This window comes from Apodemus sylvaticus, chromosome 2, assembly GCF_947179515.1.
Source record: "Apodemus sylvaticus chromosome 2, mApoSyl1.1, whole genome shotgun sequence".
Lineage (NCBI taxonomy): Eukaryota > Metazoa > Chordata > Mammalia > Rodentia > Muridae > Apodemus > Apodemus sylvaticus.
In genome coordinates, this window is record NC_067473.1 from 165,075,397 (window position 1) to 165,095,336 (window position 19,940).

The 19,940-nt window shown below is 40.7% G+C and overlaps 1 protein-coding gene and 1 pseudogene across 5 annotated transcripts in view; both read left to right on the plus strand.

Moving 5' to 3' along the window:
• LOC127679265 (C-type lectin domain family 2 member F-like) overlaps positions 1–5,959 on the plus strand; it is a 75,964-nt pseudogene extending 70,005 nt beyond the window's left edge.
• Positions 1–19,940, plus strand: part of LOC127679263 (C-type lectin domain family 2 member G-like) — a 470,764-nt gene that overhangs the window by 275,481 nt on the left and 175,343 nt on the right. The gene's annotated exons all lie outside the window — the stretch shown is intronic.

The following is a 19,940-nucleotide window of genomic DNA, read 5'->3' on the forward strand; positions in this document are numbered from 1 at the left end:
TTTTCCTTTGCTCTTGTGTGAATATGTCGGTAGGGGGGCCAAGCGTATAGTAAGTGTGTTCTCATTTGAAGAAGGCGATGCTCTGTTTTCAACTGTCTTTTCCAAAGCCAAGTAGCTATATTCAAGTATTTGGCCCATTCTTATTCCTTTTTATCTTTGATTCTTTTTTTTAAATAATTGAATTCTCCAAATTGTCAGAATGCTCTAGATACAACTTCCTTTTTATTTATATCTTATAAAAATTGCAAATTCCCTTTGCAGAACTCAGAAAAGATTTTTTGTTTTTTGTTTTTTGTCTGTTTTTGAATTAGAGCAACGAGTGCATATTTTATTTTAAGCTAATGTAGATAAGGATTTTGGTATTACACTTGAGACATTTTTATTTAAGGCAAATTCCCAGAGATTTTCCTTTTCACCTTTCTTCAGATAGTTTTATAGCCCTAGGTTTCATGTTTGAGTTGCCTTTTATAGGAGGAGGTAGGAGATCAGTGAAACAGTACAGTGTGCACAGAAAGGCCAGGGTTGGCCTGTTGGGATAATTATAAGTCAGGCCCACATGTTGGACTTCCTTTTCAAGTTGTTTTATTATTTTTTGTATTTTTCTTTTATTATTATTATTATTATTATTATTTTGGTTATTATTATTACTATTAATTTGATTCATGTGTCTATGATTTTGCCAAAACCATACTTATGTTTTTGTTTTTGTCACTCTGATTTGGTGGTATCACTTCTGCAAATTTTGCCTCTTTTTCTGAATTGTTCAGGTAGACTGATTCTTTTCTCTTTATATGCAATTTGAAAATTACTTTGTGCTGGAGAGATGGCACGTGACTGAAAGCACTGGCTACTCTTTTGGAGGAAATAGGTCTTCCTTAGAGTTTTTCTCTCCTGGTTCTCTGCCTTGGACAGTTCCCACAAGTGGACCTATGTCCCCTTCATCTCTGTCTCGAGCCTGCTTTCTTGTCTCCTCAGGCACCAGGCATGCATACAGTGAACAGATGCATAAGCAGCCAAATCACACATACACATTAAATACAAGAACATTTTAAATGCATAAAATTACCTTTCTATTTTTTTTTGAAATGCTCAATATTGACAATTGTGCTCCTTCAATTCCTAACTTTCTGAGAGTTTTTATTTTAGACTAATATTATTTTTTCATATGATTTTGGTAAGTTTGTTAAAATATTCCCATATTTCACCCATTAGTTATGTCAGTGTGTTCTATTACATTTATGTGACTTTATTAATTAATTTATATACTGTCTAGATTCTTTGACACTGATTCTTACATAGTCCATTTCAAACTTCCTATGTAGACAAGGTTAGCCTTGTACTCCTGACTCTCCAGATTCTGCATCTTTAGCACTGGAAATATAAAAGTGCACCAACATGTTTGTCTCATTGACTGGAGCAGGAGTTACACAGTTATGAACTGCCCCTTGAGGAGCTGGGATTGGGAACACAACAGGGGTCCTCTAGAAGAGCAACAAATGATCTTAACCCCTCAGCCATCTCTGCAGCCTCCTGCTGATCCCTGTCTGACCCCATCCTCTGTACTCAGTGTTGTCCTCAGTCCTAACCAGTCTATTCTTATGGAACGAAGTCTATGGATAGCTTTGCTTGTTGTTTGTTTTCAACCTGATCTTCACTTTTTCTCTTTCTTGTATCTTCATTGGCCCTTAGTTCAAAGACTGGAAGACACCATGTTTTCCTTTCCTCTAGTCTTCTGTGTGTGATGGACATCATTTATAGACCAGGGCCTTTTGTGAAGGGGTTTGAGTGGATGAATACAAGTCAAAGCTATAGATAGTTCTTAAATGTTTCTTGAGATTGATACTCTCATATTTATGCTTTTCAGGTAAAATGCTCCAAGGAAAATGTCTCAGAATTATCTTCCCCAAGAGTTCCGCTAGGCTTTACTTTTGCTATGGAGTGATCGTGGTCCTCACTGTAGCTGTAGCTGTCCTTTCTGTTGTTTTCACAGGCAAGTGACTTATTGTACAAATTCTGTGGCATTCTGTCCACATTAACATTGTCAGTTATACTTACTGACCACTGTGCAACAGGCACTATGGGAAGGGCTCTAGAGAAAGCACACAGGAAGTTCCTGTTATCTGGAAACTTAGGTTCCAGCAGGAAGATTCTGTGAAGGAACTCTCAGGCTGTGGCGTACACAGGAGGCCAGGCTCAGCATCCCTGGGAAGATGACATTCAGCAGTCTCGAAACAGAGATGAATGAGACATAGGTCCACTTGGGGGAACTGTCCAAGGCAGAGAACCAGGAGAGAAAAACTCTAAGGAGGACACTCAAGGAAGGGTGTGGACAGAGAAGAGTAAATCTGACCAGGAAGATGCAATGCCTCCTCCATGACCCATGAGTTTAGTTACCAGGCTCAACTGTACTTTGAATGTATGAAATGCAGTTTCTGGAATCATAATGTATAGGATTTTAGTACCACACTGTTCAAATTAGTTTAATAAAATCTTGTGCTGTCCTCTTAATTTTGTGAATCATCCTTTAGTGCAATATGTCCACACTGTATACACAACTTACCCAATAGTTCTCACTTCTGTCTCCATTATTAGGCTGGCTGTCAAGGGGTGCCCCTGCAGAGTGCATATTGCTCTAGTAATCCCTATTGTAGTAAATAGTCACCCAAAGCTCAGATAGTGATGCTATTATAGAAATGCACTTCCTGGGAGCCCTACTGACAGTGAGCATCTGAGAGGGAGTGCGACACAGGCCCATCACACTGAGGAGAGGATTCCTACAGATCACTTAGGAAAGCTACAGTCAAATTCACAGCTCACAGCTGAGCTCAGGAGGGTATTCCAAAAAGAGTCAAAGCATGTGTGTTATAATTCACTGTATTGTCTAAATTTCAGTAAGAAAGACAGAAGAGATTTCAATCAAAAATGCCTATGCTGTTTGCCAAAAAAACTGGATTGGATTTGGAAAGAAATGTTTTCATTTTTCTGAATACTCAAGAAACTGGACATTCAGCCAGACCTTTTGCATGGCACAAGGGGCCCAACTTGCTCGATTTGACAACCTGGAGGAGCTGGTAAGAAACAATAAGGGATTGGTTTGTCTTTTGAAAATTATATTACCTTGAGATAGAGAAGTTACAGATAAGGCATGAGGAAGGTTCCCATCCCAAGCACATGGAGACATGTGGGACATGTGAATGTATGCCATTTGCTGATGCTTGACTTCTGACTGGTGCCCTGAGACATTCAAGAAATATTCTCTCACATCATGCTCATAGTTAGCTAGAAGGTCAGATACGCCATTTTACTGCATTCTCCTGTAATATGGCACATGTTGCATACTGCAGGTGACAACTCTTAATAACTGCAATGAGAGGTTAACCCATAACTATCTTGGCAAGAGAGGAATGCATCATTACATTTGATACTTTAATTCAAATGAGGTACTTTAGAGTGACAGATGCCAAGTGGATCCATGAGATCTGGAGACTAATACAACTCCAAATTCTGTGACACTTGGTTACACCCTCCTGTTATCTGTAGAGGTAGCGCTGGAGTGCAGAGACTCCAGGATCATCTGATACAAAGACACACATGTACTCTTGGCTTTTTGTGTTTTATCACAGTATTTCCTAGGGAGACACAAGGGGACATTTGACTACTGGATCGGCCTGCACAGAGAGTCATCAAAGCACCCTTGGAAGTGGACAGACAACACTGAGTATAACAACTTGTATGTTTTCACAATATTTTCCCTTCTACTGTGATTGTATGCTGTGATGTGTGTGAGTTGTGGCTATGTGGGTTGAATGGCTGTCACGTGAAGCCAACTGCACTGGTATGGAAGAAAATAAACTCTTGGGCTGGAGGTGTGCCCTGGGCATAGGTTGTGTGCCTCATGCAACAAAAAATTTCCAGCAAACTCCACATCCTGAAAAATGTAAATCAATTGGATACTCTCCAGTCTACTAGCCATCATCTTCAAAGCCTTTTCATAGTTTTATTTCCCTCCAAATATTTAGCATGATGGTAGCATCTGGGTAGATGTTGTCTGTTATCACCACTTGAAAATCTTTCCTTGGTGATAACTGCCCCTGCGTGATGTAGACAGAACTGCTGATGGCCAAGGGCTCTAAAATCATAGGAAGGTACTTCAGAACTACAAGCCTAAGAATTATCAATCCTCTGTCTGCATGGTTGTACCTGTTCACTGAAGCAGAGACCCCAGGGGCATTGAGAGTCTCCCCTAAAGTCCTGCCATCCATGATCACTGGGGACAGCTTTTGAATGTGAGCACAGCACTTTTGAACAGACCCATTTCCCTGGAACAGTAAAACACATAATCAGTTGCCTTCATCGTCAAAGAGCTTCTAGCAATTTAATAAGTGATGTATTTTCTCACCCTTTTATACAAATGTGAAAATACTTCAAGAGAGCATTGAAAATCAGGCTATCCTTATGATGCTAAACAGTGCTGCAGTTCATTTGTATATGGCAGCAAGCACTATACACACAGTATGGGGTTCAACAGGGATGAGTGACAGAGATGTGGTTATCCAATCAAACCCTAAGCATGTAAAATTCCCTAGGTACAAAACTAGTGCATGGGATTCCCATGAACTCTGCTTCTGATTCATATAAAAAATAAGTAGAGGATGAGTGAGATATGATTGCAGGAGTGAATGCAATGGCAAACTCTGCAGAAAACTTTTTTCTTTTTTCTTCTTTCTTTTTCTTTCTTCTTTTTTCTTTTTTTCTTTTTCTTTTTTTTTGTAGGTATAAGAAAAACTTTTATTTTTTTATTCGATATATTTTTTATTTACATTTCAAATGATTTCCCCTTTTCTGGCTTCCCACTCCCTGAAAGTCCCATAAGCCCTCTTCCCTCCCCTTATTCCCCCATCAACCCCTTCCCATTTCCCTGTTCTGGAATTCCTCTATACTGCTACCCTGAGTCTTTCCATAACCAGGGGCCACTCCTCCATTCTTCTTGGACATCATTTGATGTGTGGATTATGTTTTGCGTATTCCAATTTTCTAGGCTAATATCCACTTATTAGTGAGTACATACCGTGATTGATCTTTTGAGACTGGGTTACCTCATTTAGTATGATGTTCTCCAATTCCATCCATTTGTCTAAGAATTTCATGAATTCATTGTTTCTAATGGCTGAACAGTACTCCATTGTGTATATATACCACATTTTTTGTATCCATTCCTCCGTTGAGGGACATCTGGGTTCTTTCCAGCTTCTGACTATTATAAATAGGGCTGCAATGAACATAGTAGAACACATATCATTACATGCTGGGGAGTCCTCTGGGTATATGCCCAGGAGTGGTATAGCAGGATCCTCTGGATGTGATGTGCCTAGTTTTCTGAGGAACTGCCAGACTGATTTCTAGAGTGGTTGTATCAATTTGCAACCCCACCAGCAGTGGAAGAGTGTTCCTCTTTCTCCACATCTTCGCCAATACCTGCTGTCTCCTGAGTTTTTAATCTTAGCCATTCTGACTGGTGTGAGGTGAAATCTCAGGGTTGTTTTGATTTGCATTTCCCTAATGACTAATGATGTTGAACATTTTTTAAGATGCTTCTCAGCCATCCAAAGTTCTTCGGGTGAAAATTCTTTTTCTTTTCTTTCTTTTTTTTGTTTTTGTTTTAGAGTTCCCATCCAAGGAGATGAAAAATATGGCTTCCTGAGTGACAGAATCAGCAGCAGCAGGGACTACATACCTAGGAAGTGGATTTGTAGCAAATCCAGTAGCTACACCTCATAGTGCTTCTAGTTTTGGGTCCTGGCTATGTCATAGCAATCATGAGGAACACATAACAGGTTTTCTACTGTTGCTGCCTCATTAGCAATCTACTAAAAGCATTATCATAATCAGTGCATAATGTGTGGTGACATCAAAGATGACAACTCTTGTTGAGGACTGTTCATATGTTCACTTCAGACAGGGTGGGGGCAGGAAATATGCAGAGAGTCAGGAAATTGAAGCAAGGTATGCAGTAATGGGGGATGGGGAGCTGGGGCTAGTCAACAGAAAGTCCCAGATGCCAGGAAAGCAAGAGGCTACCAGGACCCAACAGCAAGGACATTAGCTGAAACCCAACAAAGGGGATGGAGACCTGTAGAGACCATATCCAGAGGTTAAGCATGGCTCCTGGTTGAAGAATGGGGTCACCCATTCTTAGCAAAATTTTAACTCAGAATTGCTCCTGTCTAAAGGAAATATAGAGAGGGACAAATAGTGGAGCAGAGACTGCCCCACCTGGGGATCCATCCCATATGCAGCCAACAAAACCAGTCACTATTGCTGATGCCAAGAAGTGCTTGCTGACAAGAGTCTGATACATTTGTCTCCTGAGAGGCTCTGCCAGAGCCTGGCAAATACAGAAGTGGATGCTTGCAACCAAACATTGGAATGAGCATGGGTTCCCTAATGGAGGAGTTAGGGGAAGGACTAAAGAAACTGATGGGGTTTCAACCCCATGGGAAGAACAACAGTATCAACAAACCAGACCCTCCAGAGCTTCCAGGGACCAAAAAACAACCAAAGAATACACATGGAGGGAGTTATGGCTCCATCTGCATATGTAGCAGAGGATCACCTTACCTGGCAACAGTGGGAGTGGAGGCCCTTGGTCCTGTGAAGGCTTGGTGCCCCAGAATTGGGGAATGCTAGGGATGTGAGATGGGAGTGGATGGGTGGGTGGGGGAATTCCCTCATAGAAGTAAGAGTTAGGGGAGGTGGGATAGAGGGTTTTTGGAGGGGAAACTGAGATGGTGGATTATATTTGAAATGTAAATAAATGAAATAACCAATAAAAATTAAATAAAAATGAATGGTTCTGCATTAAATAGGCATTCAGGTATGAGCTGGTGCTCATACCTTAAACATAAACTAAATAATATCAGTATTAGTAACCTCAAATTTTTCTTTTTTCTTAATTATTTTATTTATTTACATTCCAAATGCTGTCCCCTCCTGATCCCCCTCCCAGAGCTCTTCACCCCCATACCTCTTCCCTTTGCTTCTGAGGAGTGCTCCCCCACCCTAAACCCCCATGCTCCACCCATCCCTACCCCACCCCATCTTGGTCATTCCCTTTCCTTGGGGCATCAGGTTTCTACAGGTTATTAGGATGCAAGGATGGTGGTGTTTAGAAATTGTTCTTTGGAGCAAATCTCATCTCTGTTGTCAGGAAATCAGCAGTTCAATATACAGGAGTCAGGAGTGGCAGCTCAATCCACTTGCAAACACTTCACATACATACCAGCAGTCCAGATCTGTAGCTTCTGGATAGCAGCAGTCCTGGCACAACCTAGCAGCCAGGCCTCAGCCAAATGGGCAGAAGTCAGCAGGTTACAATAGATTAAACTGTGATCTGTTCTACTGACTAGTTGGAGTGTGTCAATTATCTCTAAGTTTACCCTCTTTCAATTATATTGTTTGAGTTTGCTTAGGGATGGATACCCCAAGAACATTCCTGGAGTTATGGCCTCACTGTTAAATTCATAGTGTAGTACCTGTTTATTATAATGTCTAAGGCATAAGGAAGACTTCCAAATAGGGCAAGATAAAGTTAGTTCCTTAAAAGCAGAAGAGATAGTGAGCTTAGGACTTTCCTAAAAAGAGTCAGACATAATTTTCTCAGGAAAGACATAAAATGAACCATAATTCAGGAAGCCCCATGAACGCAATATGAAGAGGCTAAAACCTAAAGTGAGAGACAGAAGGATGGCAATTGCAGCAATCCTCTCAGCTTTCCTCAGGAGCTGTGTCAAAGAGCTGTTTAATTAAAAATTGTTTAATTGAATTAAAAACAATGAATTCATGAAATTCTTTGGCAAATAGATGGAGCTAGAAAATATCATCTTGAGTGAGGTAACCCAATCACAAAAGAACACACATGGTATACACTCACTGATAAGTGGATATTAGCCCACAAGCTCGGAATACCCAAGATAAAACTCACAGACCACATGAAGCTCAAGAAGAAGCAAGACCAAAATGTGGAAACTTTGATCCTTCTTGGAAGGTGGATCAAGATACTCATGGCTCACAGCCAACTAATAGACTGAGCATAGGGTCCCCAATGGAGCAGCTAGAGAAAGGATCCAAGGAGCTGAAGAGGTTTGCAGCCCTGCAGGAGGAACAATAGTATGTACCAACCAGTACCCCCAGAGCTCCCAGGAACTAAGCCAACAACCAAAGAGTACACCTGGAGGGACCCATGGCCCCAGCTATATATGTAGCAGAGGATGGCCATTTCAGACATCAATGAGAGGAGAGGCCATTGGTCCTGTGAAGAATTGATGCCCCAGAGTAGGGGAATGCCAGTCAGGAAAGGGGGGGGATAAGCCGGGGGAGGGGGAATGGGATGGTGGGTTTTGGAGGGGTAACTAGGAAAGGGGAAAACATTCGGAATGTAAATAAGGCAAAAAAAGGACCCTTATGACTTGTATAAACCTCAATTTTTTCTATGTCATTGCAAATAAAGTATTTTCTAAACAAAGTAATAGTAAAAAGTTATATTGAAATCTGTTTGCCTTTTTAATATGAGGCCTGTCAGCTAAGCAAACTTGTCTATGAGTTTGCCTTTCTTACTGGGACACCAAGGAGCTCTAGCAAAACAAGGCCTGATTTTCATAAATGAAGTGCATTAAACAGATAAAACTACAGTTAACTATCAACACCACCAGAGATCTGAGAAAGATAAATTTGAACAGAATGTATAAACCAAATGGCCTATGTATTAATACAATGACAGTGACTTAACTGCTACCTGGACAGTTACCCTAGACTTCTCTGCAATCTTGGTAATATAAATAGAAGGAGTTTCTTCTGTCTACAGTGATCACACAGGACAGCATTAAGTCTTTGACTGCCACACAGCAGTGCATGGACATTCTGCTGCTGTACTCTGAAGATTCCTGTGGGTGAAGGAGAGAAACTTGAGGGGCTGACCCACATTGCAAGGGAAAGAGGGGCAGTCAGTTCTTCAGGATCCTGCTTGTCCATAGTCTCAGTGGGTTCTCCAGTGCATGAGGCATGAGGCAGTCTCTTCAGTGTTTAGCATTACCAATGATCCAGATGAGTCCTTTAAAGACTCATCTCTTTAAAGGAGTCTTTAGGCTGCTGTTAGGAGTTGGTATCTTAAATGCCATGTTTAGTAGATCTCTGAAAAGTTTTTAGGGCCATCTAATTAGTACATTTGATTTTAAAAACATTTCATTTGTTTTGTGTTACTTGCTTTACATTTAACCTTGCAAACATATATAGAAGGCTGAATAAAGCTTATCTCTGTAAATGAATTATATTTGTATTTAGAATAATTGCAAGTATTTATCCAAGTATACCAAAACATTTAATCATTCATAAGATGACTATTAATTTGTATGTCTTGATTATTTTTTCATAAGAAGCGAATAGTTTTTATAAGACTAAGATTTAAACTTAGTTTTAGATTGATCAACATTTCTATGTTGACATTAGTTCTTAAAAACTTTGAACCTAACTTATAGTAGGGGTTTCAGACTGAGTGATATAGGTCCAATAGAAGAATCTGACAGGAAACACAGCATCTATTGATGCCCTTCTATATCTAGGAGTAAGTGCCAGTCTCTAACTTTAGGACAATTTGCTATTAACAATCAGCATCTTCATTCCAAAGTATCTGGGCTTTTACTTATACATAGCTTTGTATAGTCAGGGTCAGGCTTCTGGACATTACAGAAACCAGAGTCTTTGCTTCAAGATACCTTAAGATGTGGTCTTTGCTCTAAAGCTCCTTATTGGTGGACCAGCATTTTTCAAATTTTTATTCCATTTTTATAGTTGTTTGTTTATTTATTATCTTTCTACTGCTTTGTTTGTAGATTTTTTTTAGACACTCTTATTTAGACCCTTAGCTCTCTAAGGACCTTGAAGACAGTTATCAGCAGTTCATGTGAGGAGATCACATGCATAGCTGTAGACACCTAAGGCTGCCTACAAAACATTTCATGGGACATTTTGGCAATGCCTGGCAGTAAAAGTTGTTTTTCTTGGATAAAATTAATAAAGAGGAAATAACCCATGGAGTGGATGGGAAGCTTGTCAGTCACAGTGACTGACTTTAGTAGGGCCTGAGTGCTTTCCCAAAAAGGAAATACCTGAGTATTTTGTTGCTTACACGTGTGGCCCTAACTCTCTAGCTTCTTTCATATGCATATTTATTTATTTATTTATTTATTTATTTATTTATTTATTTATTTATTTGGTTTTTTGAGTCAGGATTTCTCTGTGTAGTCCTGGCTGTCCTGGAACTCACTCTGTAGACCAGGCTGGCCTTGAACTCAGAAATCCTCCTGCCTCTGCCTCCCAAGTGCTGGGATTACAGGCATGAGTCACCACGCCCGGCTGCATTTTTATTTTATCCTAGGTCATTCTTCTTTTTTTCTGAACCTTATTGTTTTTTAGTCTAGAACAACATAGATTTATATTATCTTACTCTGTCCAAAACACTGTCCAGATTATATCTTATGATATCGAACCTATATTGGTCTTTTTAAGTTATATTTTTAACCATAAGAACCAACTGGAGATGCTGGTCCCGTCTAGTGACTGTTAGGTGTGCATCAAAATCTGAACAGAGGCAAGCAGCCCTAAGCCAGTAGGCAACCTGGGTTGATTTTATTTTTTAAATTTTATATGGGCTTTTCAGGCTTATTATTTTATTTGAAGTGAAAGTAACAATGGTAAAATTACTAGATGAATGCTTGAATAACTCAAATTACAGAGTTTCTTGTTTGATAACTGCAGACTCAAAGAATTTGAGGTCATTTAAGGCTAAACATTTTGGTTAATCTATGACATTTGAAATATAGCTGTTACCCAGAATACCTGTTATGCAATGTCTTTTGCAACAGAGCAACTAATTAATGATAAACAAAACCTAATCTATATTACCTTAATTGGGAATACAATATTGTTAAAGGCTTTTATTTATGTCTTTGATTATTTAGCCCTTTAGCATTATTTCCCCCTCCCCCGCCTTGGTTGATACATTGTATACAAGTGAGCACCACTGATAGTATACAAGAGAGACAGATATAAGTCTCCTAGTCACAGATGGCTTTGTCCTTTAAGTACTGATACTGTAAGGATATAGACATCAAATAGATCCACTGAGAACTGAGGGTAGTCAGGCTCCAGAGCCTGTGCTCCTGAGTTACACCCTGCTGCCCTACCTGGAGAAGGCCTTAGAGCAGAGAGACTTAGGGGTCATCTGTAACTGATAGACACATGTATTTGCTTTCTGTGTTTGATGACAGACTTTCTTGAAGAGATCTGGCAGGGCTTCTGACCACTGGATCAGCCTGCAAAGAGTCAGCAGAGCACCTTTGGAAGTGGACACTGTTGGAAGTGGACAGACAGCACTGGATGTAACAGTTTATATGTTTCAGACTGCTTGTCCTTCTACTGTGTTCCTGTTTGGTGATGTTTGTCAATTGTGGATATGAGACATGAAAGGCTGACAGTGTGAAGTCAAGTGTACTGGAAAAGAGGAATAATAAACCTTTCCTCTGGACGTATAGCTCCTATATCCTCTCAGATATAACCCTTTTCCTTCTTCAGGCTCTAAATATCCTCAGAAATAATTGCTGCCCTTCTATTTATTAGCTGTAATTGTAGAAACCCTTTCCTTGCTGTGATTTCACTTAAATCCTTAGTGTTGTGGTGTCCTCTGGACTAGCTCTTGTCCACTGCTTTACCAATTAAAGTGAGTCCTTGCTATAACCATGCTATGTAGAATGTAGAAAGGACTGCATATGGACACTTGGGGTTCTAATGCCCCCCCCCCCAATCACTGCTCAGAGCAGCTGTGAGTCTCATCAACCCACTCTGCTCAGCTGCACTTGCTCACATGCACAGGCTGCAGGGCCCCTGGGAAGCTCCTCTAAAGTCTCACCATCATAGGGCAAGAGCTCCTGCTTGGATGGGAAACATTTCAGTGGAGGATTTCAGTGTGGGTTTTATTTGTTTGTTTTTAGGGTTTTTAAAAATTTTTTTTGAGTCAGGTTTCTCTGTGCAGCCATGACTGACATTGAATTTTCTCTGTAGTCCAGGTTGGCCTGGACCTGGGAACTCCACCTTCAACTGCTTCTCAAGGGTTTGGATTACAGTCATGCGCCAGAATGTCTGTTTCAGTGGGATAGTCTGAGGTTCACCCACTCACTGGAAAGGTATAGTATAGGGGCCCCAATCACTCTCATCAATCAAAGGAATTCAACGTACTCATTTACAATAAGTTATTTGAAAAGGCTCATGCATTAAGTCTGGAAAGCTGAAATTGTATTCAGCAAAGCCCGAGATGGCAGTGGTTTTATGGATGTTGTAGCAAGCGCAGGTTGTATACCTGGATGATGCACAGTTAAGCCTGGCAGTGAGTGACACATGTGTGGTTATCAGGCAAACTCCTCAGGAGATGAAGACATCAATGCTGAGGCAGGGTAGCCTGGTGAAGGACTTTTGATTTTTGCTTATCCATATGAAAAGGTGGAGTAGCTGTGCTAAGATTATAATGGATGATAAATGTTGCTATCCATATTATGAGTATCTGTATTTCTTGTTGCGTTTTAGGTATACCATCAGAGAGATTGAAGAAGGTGCCTGCCTCAATAATAGAGGAATCAGAGGTGCCAGAGAAGAAATGGATTTTTAGTAAGCTGTAATTGCAGCCCTTGTTAAATTATTTAGTGTTTTTTGATTATCAAATTAAATTTTCATCTAAAAATAAAATATATGTTTTCACTTATTTGTGTTGGCTTTTTGAGATGGAGTCTCTCTCTATAGTTCTTTCTGTTCTGGAATTTACTATGTAGACCAGGTTGTCCTTGAACTCACAGAAATCTTCATGACTCTGCCTCTAAGTCTGAGTATAGACTAGGCACAGCATACTATTCCTTTTTTTTTCTTTTTCTTTTCAAAGATGTATTTATTTATTATATGTAAGTACACTGTAGCTGTCTTCAGACACACCTGAAGAGGGCATCAGATCTCATTATGGATGGTTGTGAGGCAAAATGTGGTTGCTGGGATTTGAACTCAGGACCTCTGGAAGAGCAATCAGTGCTCTTAACCGATGAGCCATCTCTCCAGCCCATGACTTTCTATAATATCAAAATTTATTTAACAACAGTAAATTCAAAACTATTTTATTTTGTATCTTATTTTATTTTATTTTTAACGGTTGTCCCGACCAGCGGGACCTAGTAATTCGGGAGCCGAGGAGAACCTAAGCCTGAAAGACAGAACGGGTGAGAAAGAGGAGCGAGGCCAAGCAAATCAAGCAAATGGGGGTTCTGTGTTTAATAAAATGCAAAACACCTGGTTTTGAACACCTCCGGTAAGAGGAAGTAGGGAGGGGCTGAGGGGGATCCTAAAAGCAGGGAAGGAGGAAAGGTCATCCTGGACAGAAGCTGACTGTGGTTTCCAGCAGAGTTTCTGGAATGCTGGTTTTGCCCAGATCATCCCAGGTGTTCGGCCAGGTAAAGAACCAGTTGATCAGCCTTGTGTGAAGGGGGGCGGGGTTTGCTGTAAAATGCAAGGTTGGTGAACTTTCAAGGTGAGGGCTGTTGAAACTCTGGTTTTCTAATGTTTGGTCTCTGACATATCCCCCTTTTTTCTTTCTTAAGTTGGGGGGTGGCTCTGAAAAGAGGGTCGGTGGAGAGCCTGTTTTAGGCTATGTGGTTTTGCCCCCACCTCCAGCACCGCAGCAACTAGGCCTTTTTAGATCCTAGTAGGGCAAGGACCTCTGCCTTAGGCTATGTATGTTGTACCCATTCCTGGCATCACATCCCACTCCAATGGCTTCATCAGGCCCTTGGTGGTTGTGATGGGCATCCAGGTAGCAGACTCACAATAATCCCGTCATGGAGTCACCCTGCAGCCAATAGGCGGTATGCATCTGGCTTGTGGCACCACAATATTTCCCATCATTGGCTTTTCCACAGCTTAAGGCCCTCAGACACTATTAGGAGCGGGAGGTCAGTGACATTTCCACAGCCTACAGAACCAAGAAAGCTCTGTGCCTGCAGCAAGGGTGGAGAACTGAAGGCTGATGGTTGTTGCCTCCGAGTTGGTGGAAGAGAGGTCTTTTGCTGAGCCTCGGATGTCAGGCCAATGGTAGTGAACTGCAACTGGTCTGTTTAAGGCAGAATCGATCTGTGATTTAACGAAACTGGTTAATCTGTTAAAAGCCCAGGGGCCAAATGACAAAAGCAACAAAAGACCCACGAGGAGCCCCAAAGGGCTGGGGAGCAAGGTGGAAAGCCAGGGAGAAGTCTCAGCATCAGCATACTCTGGAAGCTAGCATGTTCCTTCAGCATCTTGTAGAAAGAACACAAACATGCCCTCTTCTCTATACTCAGAGTTCCCTGGCATTAAAATTTTTAAATTTTGGGAGCATATAGAGATGTGATTCTCCCTTCTTTTATTATAAAAATATTGTTGTAAAGTTCTATGGGCCTGTTCCATAATATCTTGCCTCTGCGAATTATGAGGAATCTCAGTAATATGACTAATGTTGTTAATAAAACATCTCAAATGACTGACTATAATAAGCAGTGGTAATATTTGTCTTAATCTGATTTGGAACATTCAGTATAAAAAATATATGTAAAAACAGTTATAACTAGAAAGCTTGAAAAGCTGTCAATAGTCATATGTATATTTTGATTAATTTTTTAATTGCATTTGTATAAATAATTGTAAAAGTTAAGAATTAGTAGCATTAAAAAGAAACAATTTCAAGCAATTGTAAGCTATAAGTTATATATATATATATATTTATTAATATATAAATCAAAAGTTTGATTTTTAACATTTTAAAAAGAACAGCTACAGTACCCAATTCAATTATCTGTGCTGAAGCAAGGGGATACTCAAAAGAATAAACATGTGATCTAATTATATGAGCTTTACTCCCATAGTAGATGCATTTTTATAGGATGCATGTATAAATCTATAACAATATAAAATATGTATAGAGGCATATTTTTAACAATTTATCTTTTAGATAACAATTATTAATTTCACCTAAAAAAGGCTTGCCATGTAATAGATCAACCATCAATGTTTTGTAATAACCAATTTGGTTGCTGTTTGAAACGAGGAACAAACGTTTTCTTACTTTGAAAACAGAGGTTTAGGTCTTCCATGGGCAAGCTTAAGATGAGGTTAATATAAGATAAAGCCAATTAATATATCCTAACAACCTTTAAAAATCATTTATGTAAAAATTCTAAAAGTCCATAGTTAGGAGAAAGGCCTGTAACAGCATTCCATGAACATTATACACTGAAGAATTTAAGATCCTAGCTTCTTGTATTGAAACAGAGACAAAACATCTTTTCTCACTTAAGGTAAGGCTATTAGCCATTCCTTGAGAAAAAAACCTTCTAATGAAATTGCTTTATTGCTTCTTTAAAGTGAGAAGCAAATGATTTTATAATTATCAGAATGTAAAGCAAAAAACAACCCTCTACATCTATAATAATTTTGTATGGAGTAGACAGGCCAAATTTCATAGCCTTATTGACCTTTCATAGATTTGAACTGCATTTTAAACCACACTTGGATAAGTATTTCTAGAATGTTCTTTTAGCCAAGCACTCCCTAGTTGAGGCCTGCAAGGCAAAAACACAAGCTTCCTCACTAGCTTTCACTCAAATGTAAATTTTTTTTTTTTTTTGTTGCCCAAGGACCCACCTTGAGTCCTTGGCAAGGATGTTATATGAGGTTCCTCAAACTTAACTAACTTCTAATCTGAGCTTTTTATCTAAGACCAGACCCTAACCTGCCTGTCCTGTCCTGCAAGGACATTTTGAGGATTGACTAACAAAAGGAACCTCTAATTCCAGGATTCCTGGAAATATCCTACTTGTTTCTTAGTAGTCAAAGGAGCCTGTTTGATATCAAATAAATTTCCACTGAGATCTCCCTTTTAATCTTGGAGGGTTAAATTTTGCTCCTACCATTGTAGCCTATAAACTTGTGGAAAAGTGGCAATAGGCCTATAATGGCCACAGCTGTATCACTCTTAAAATTATCTTAATTACAAAATATGTTAAGAATCATGAGCCTTTAACCAGGCTGCAAACTGAAAACTGCAGCCAATGACACACTGGCAATTTTTATTGTAACTCAATTTTTCCTTGCAATATTAGAGCACAACTGCAACTTTGGAAGCAAATCCCAATTTTAAACTATCTATTTTCTTTAAAGTCAATGGCAAACACATTATCTTTACAGCACAAGGTTTGTCTGCTTGTTCTTATGTTCAAGTGTATGACAGTGTGACTTATTAAAGAGACATTATTTTAAATCATATATCTTATAAGTCCAATCTCCAGGCCAAGATTCGCACAAAACACCAATCCAATTTAGAAGCATCTTAGAGGCCTGTGTTTCCTGGGTTATGTCATGCCACGTGTAGCTAGTTAAGATGGCTCCGACACTGAATCACCAGTTTTAAACAAACCTTTTCTTAATAACATTACACCTTTTAAATCATAACTAATTAATTTATAACTCTATAGTCAAGATATGTAAACCTTATACCATTAAGACCAATTAAAAACAAGAGTAAAGCAATTACACGAATTTCATAAGTTAAACCAAAGTTTCCCAAAACTTGAGGCTTCCTTCTCTAAAGCGGCTTTTTTTTTCTTCCAGCTGTGTTTTGACTCTTATTTAAGAAAGAGAGGCACCTTGAATTAGCTTCCTCTGTGTAAATCGCAGAATGGCAGGACTGCCGGCAGATAAAACTTTTTTACCATTATTTTTTCTTTTTAACATAAAACATAAAAACAACCAATCATTCAGCCAAACAAAATAATGGACAACACAAATTGACACACATATGAACAAGTTTTGGTGCACCAAGGACAAACAACAGACAATGAGGGAACTTGATGTCCCAAAGATCCAAATATCTTAACCTGAACTAAGGAGATCTCCAGTAGGTTTCAAAGAGAAAACAGGACATCTCCCGTTTTCCTGTCCTCACCAGGAGAGTTTTGAAATAGCTTCCAACCATTTTTTTTTCTTTTTTTGATACCACATTCTACACATGGAAAAACTGCTTTTCTGAAACCTGCTTTTTCTCTTGTTTAAGATTTAACAAGGGGGCAGGGGGGTGCCTAGGTGAACACACACACCTGTGGAGAGAGGAGGGGGGTGGGAGGGGAGAGCCCAGGAATTTCTTTGCAGTCCAGGTCTTACATGCTGCCCGTGAGCTGTTTTTCTCCGGCCGCCTCAGCAGCAGTCTCTGACTTCCAAAGAACATTTTCTCCCTCAGAGAGCTCAGCTTGGGCCAGCTGTTCCTGCACTAACTCCATGGCTGCGGACAATTTTTTAGCAGGGAGAGATCTTATCCTCCTGGCATGCAGGGGGAGCAATGGCCCTTATGAAAAATGGGTATTGTAACCTAGGCCTGCGCGATCCATCTTGGGAGCGGTAGCTACCGGCAGGGGTCTCCCCTGTCCATATTTGCCTAGTCCCTGTCCAGGGAGATAGCCCTGGGAGAGCATCTGTTGAGCAATAACCTCATTGGGACTACACATAAGGACTTTCATTTGAGAGAGAATGTCTCTTTCCCAGAGGTTAACAGGAAGACCAGGGACGACGAAGGGCTGAGTAGAGCCAGTATTTCCCTCACTGTCCTCCCAAGTCAGCAACTGTGAGCTCTGGAGAGTATTTTTTGATTGTCCAATCCCCTGCAGATGGGTCAGAGAGACTTGCAAAGGCCAAGTGGGGGAGCCAAGCACTTTGCAAGATCACCGTAGAATCATCGCCTGAGTCTAAGATGTCCTCAAAGCTTTTACCATTTATTTTAAGGCTGAGTATAGGATGATCTCTGGCGATTGCCTGGACCCAATTAAAGTCTGAGGAACCTGGCTGAGAGGCGTGCTGCATGCCTATCACGCAGGTATAGGGTGGCGTGCCACCTAGAGGGGCTGGAGCGAGCGGCAGTCGGTTGGAATTATGGTAAAGAGCTGCCTCCTCCTCCATGGTGGCTGTATTCTCGAGACCCAAAGGCTCCTTATCATGGGGTCTCTTAAAGACTGGATTAATTAATGGCATATCAGAGGGGGATGGATCCCTTGGGAGCAGAGGATAAAGAGAAGTCACAGGAGTGGATGGCGGGGACTCAGACCTGTCTATAACGAACTGAGGAAGGTTTTGAAGAATTCTTTTTAGGGGAAAGAGGGGTCACTGAAGCTGCCCATCAGGGTCCTCATTTGCACTCTCTATTACATCACGAATGAGCCCCCAGTAAGAAAAAGCGGTGGCAGGAACAGCTTCAGGGTCCTGCCTGGTCAATTTTTCCATTTAGTTCTCGATCCACTTTTTGCCACTTATTTTATAGTGAATCTCTGGTCCATCTATGATGAACCATCTATGATCTAAAAAAATTTTTTATCAAATCTTTCTTTTTAACTCAACTCCCCTTTCCCTGAGAGAAGCTTTCAGGTCTCTAATGAAGACCGCGTCTTTAGAGAATAGTCCATTTTTTATGGGACGGAAATGAAAACTTACCCAAGGAAACTTTCTCCCATGAGTTGTGAGAGTGCTGTTCCCAATAACTTTTTTGCTGTGGCAGCCTTCTCCTTTTGGGATTTCTGTCCGACGAAGATCCGTACCTTGAGCACCACATAGGGCGCTACTTGTCCCGACAGGACGGACCAAGTAATTCGGAGCCGAGGAGAACCTAAGCCTGAAAGACAGAACGGGCGAGGCCAAGTAAACCAAGCAAATGGGGGTTCTGTGTTTAATGAAATGCAAAACACCTGGTTTTGAACACTTCCAGTAAGAGGAAGTAGGGAGGGGCTGAGGGGGATCCTAAAAGCAGGGAAGGAGGAAAAGTCATCCTGGACAGAAGCTGACAGTGGCTTCCAGCAGAGTTTCTGGAATGCTGGTTTTGCCCAGATCATCCCAGGTGTTCGGCCAGGTAAAGAACCGGTTGATCAGCCTTATGTGTGTGTGGGGCGGGGTTGCTGTAAAATGCAAGGTCGGTGAACTTTCAAGGTGAGGGCTGTTGAAACTCTGGTTTTCTAGGGTTTGGTCTCTGATAAACGGTATCTCACTGCATAGTTCTGTCTGGCCTATTAAATAAGCTGGCCAATGTAAGACTTGGTGAGTCTTAACTTACAGGAGACCCTCTGAGTGAATCAATGCAAAAACCAAAAGGAATTTTATTTAATCCAGCATGGTGGGGTCACCCTGCACATGGGGAGAGAACGACCGCACAGCCTACACAGCTGCCTTTATGCAGTTGTCAGGGTAGCTGCCATTAGGCACAATGTGATTGACAGAAGAGTGTGACTTTTAAACTAATTGGTCTCTAGGGAATGAAGTAAGTGGCCAATGGTCTGTCCTTTGCAATGTGTCCCTACCTACAGGTCGGTTCCCCCAACCCCCACTTGTGGTCTGAGGAATGTTAATTAGCCTCTCCCTTCGGGGAGGCCAAGTGTTCCATGATCTTTCCAAAGTTCCTGAGCTGACCCTTTCATTCCCTCCTCCTTTTATTTGTTCATGCTTCAATCCTGAAGCAATTGCTGGTATTCTGATTGCTCATACTCCTGGTCTTCTGTATATATTTCTTTGTATCTCTGCTTTAAGATCATTAGCTGTACTGTGGCAACCAAGCAGTCTAAACAGGGTGGATATTTAAGTGGTTAACCAAAGGGAGGAGTTAAGCCAAGATACCAACCAGCCCTGATTCTGTTCTCTTTTTTTGCACGGCTAGCTCTTTCCTCACCTTGGCCGCTGACTCTTTAACAATCCTGGAATGGTCTATATAAAAACAACACCACTCAGCTAAGGCAGCACATAGCCCTCCTGTCCTGCAGTGCTACTTCTGATAATGGAGTCAGTGATTCTTGAAG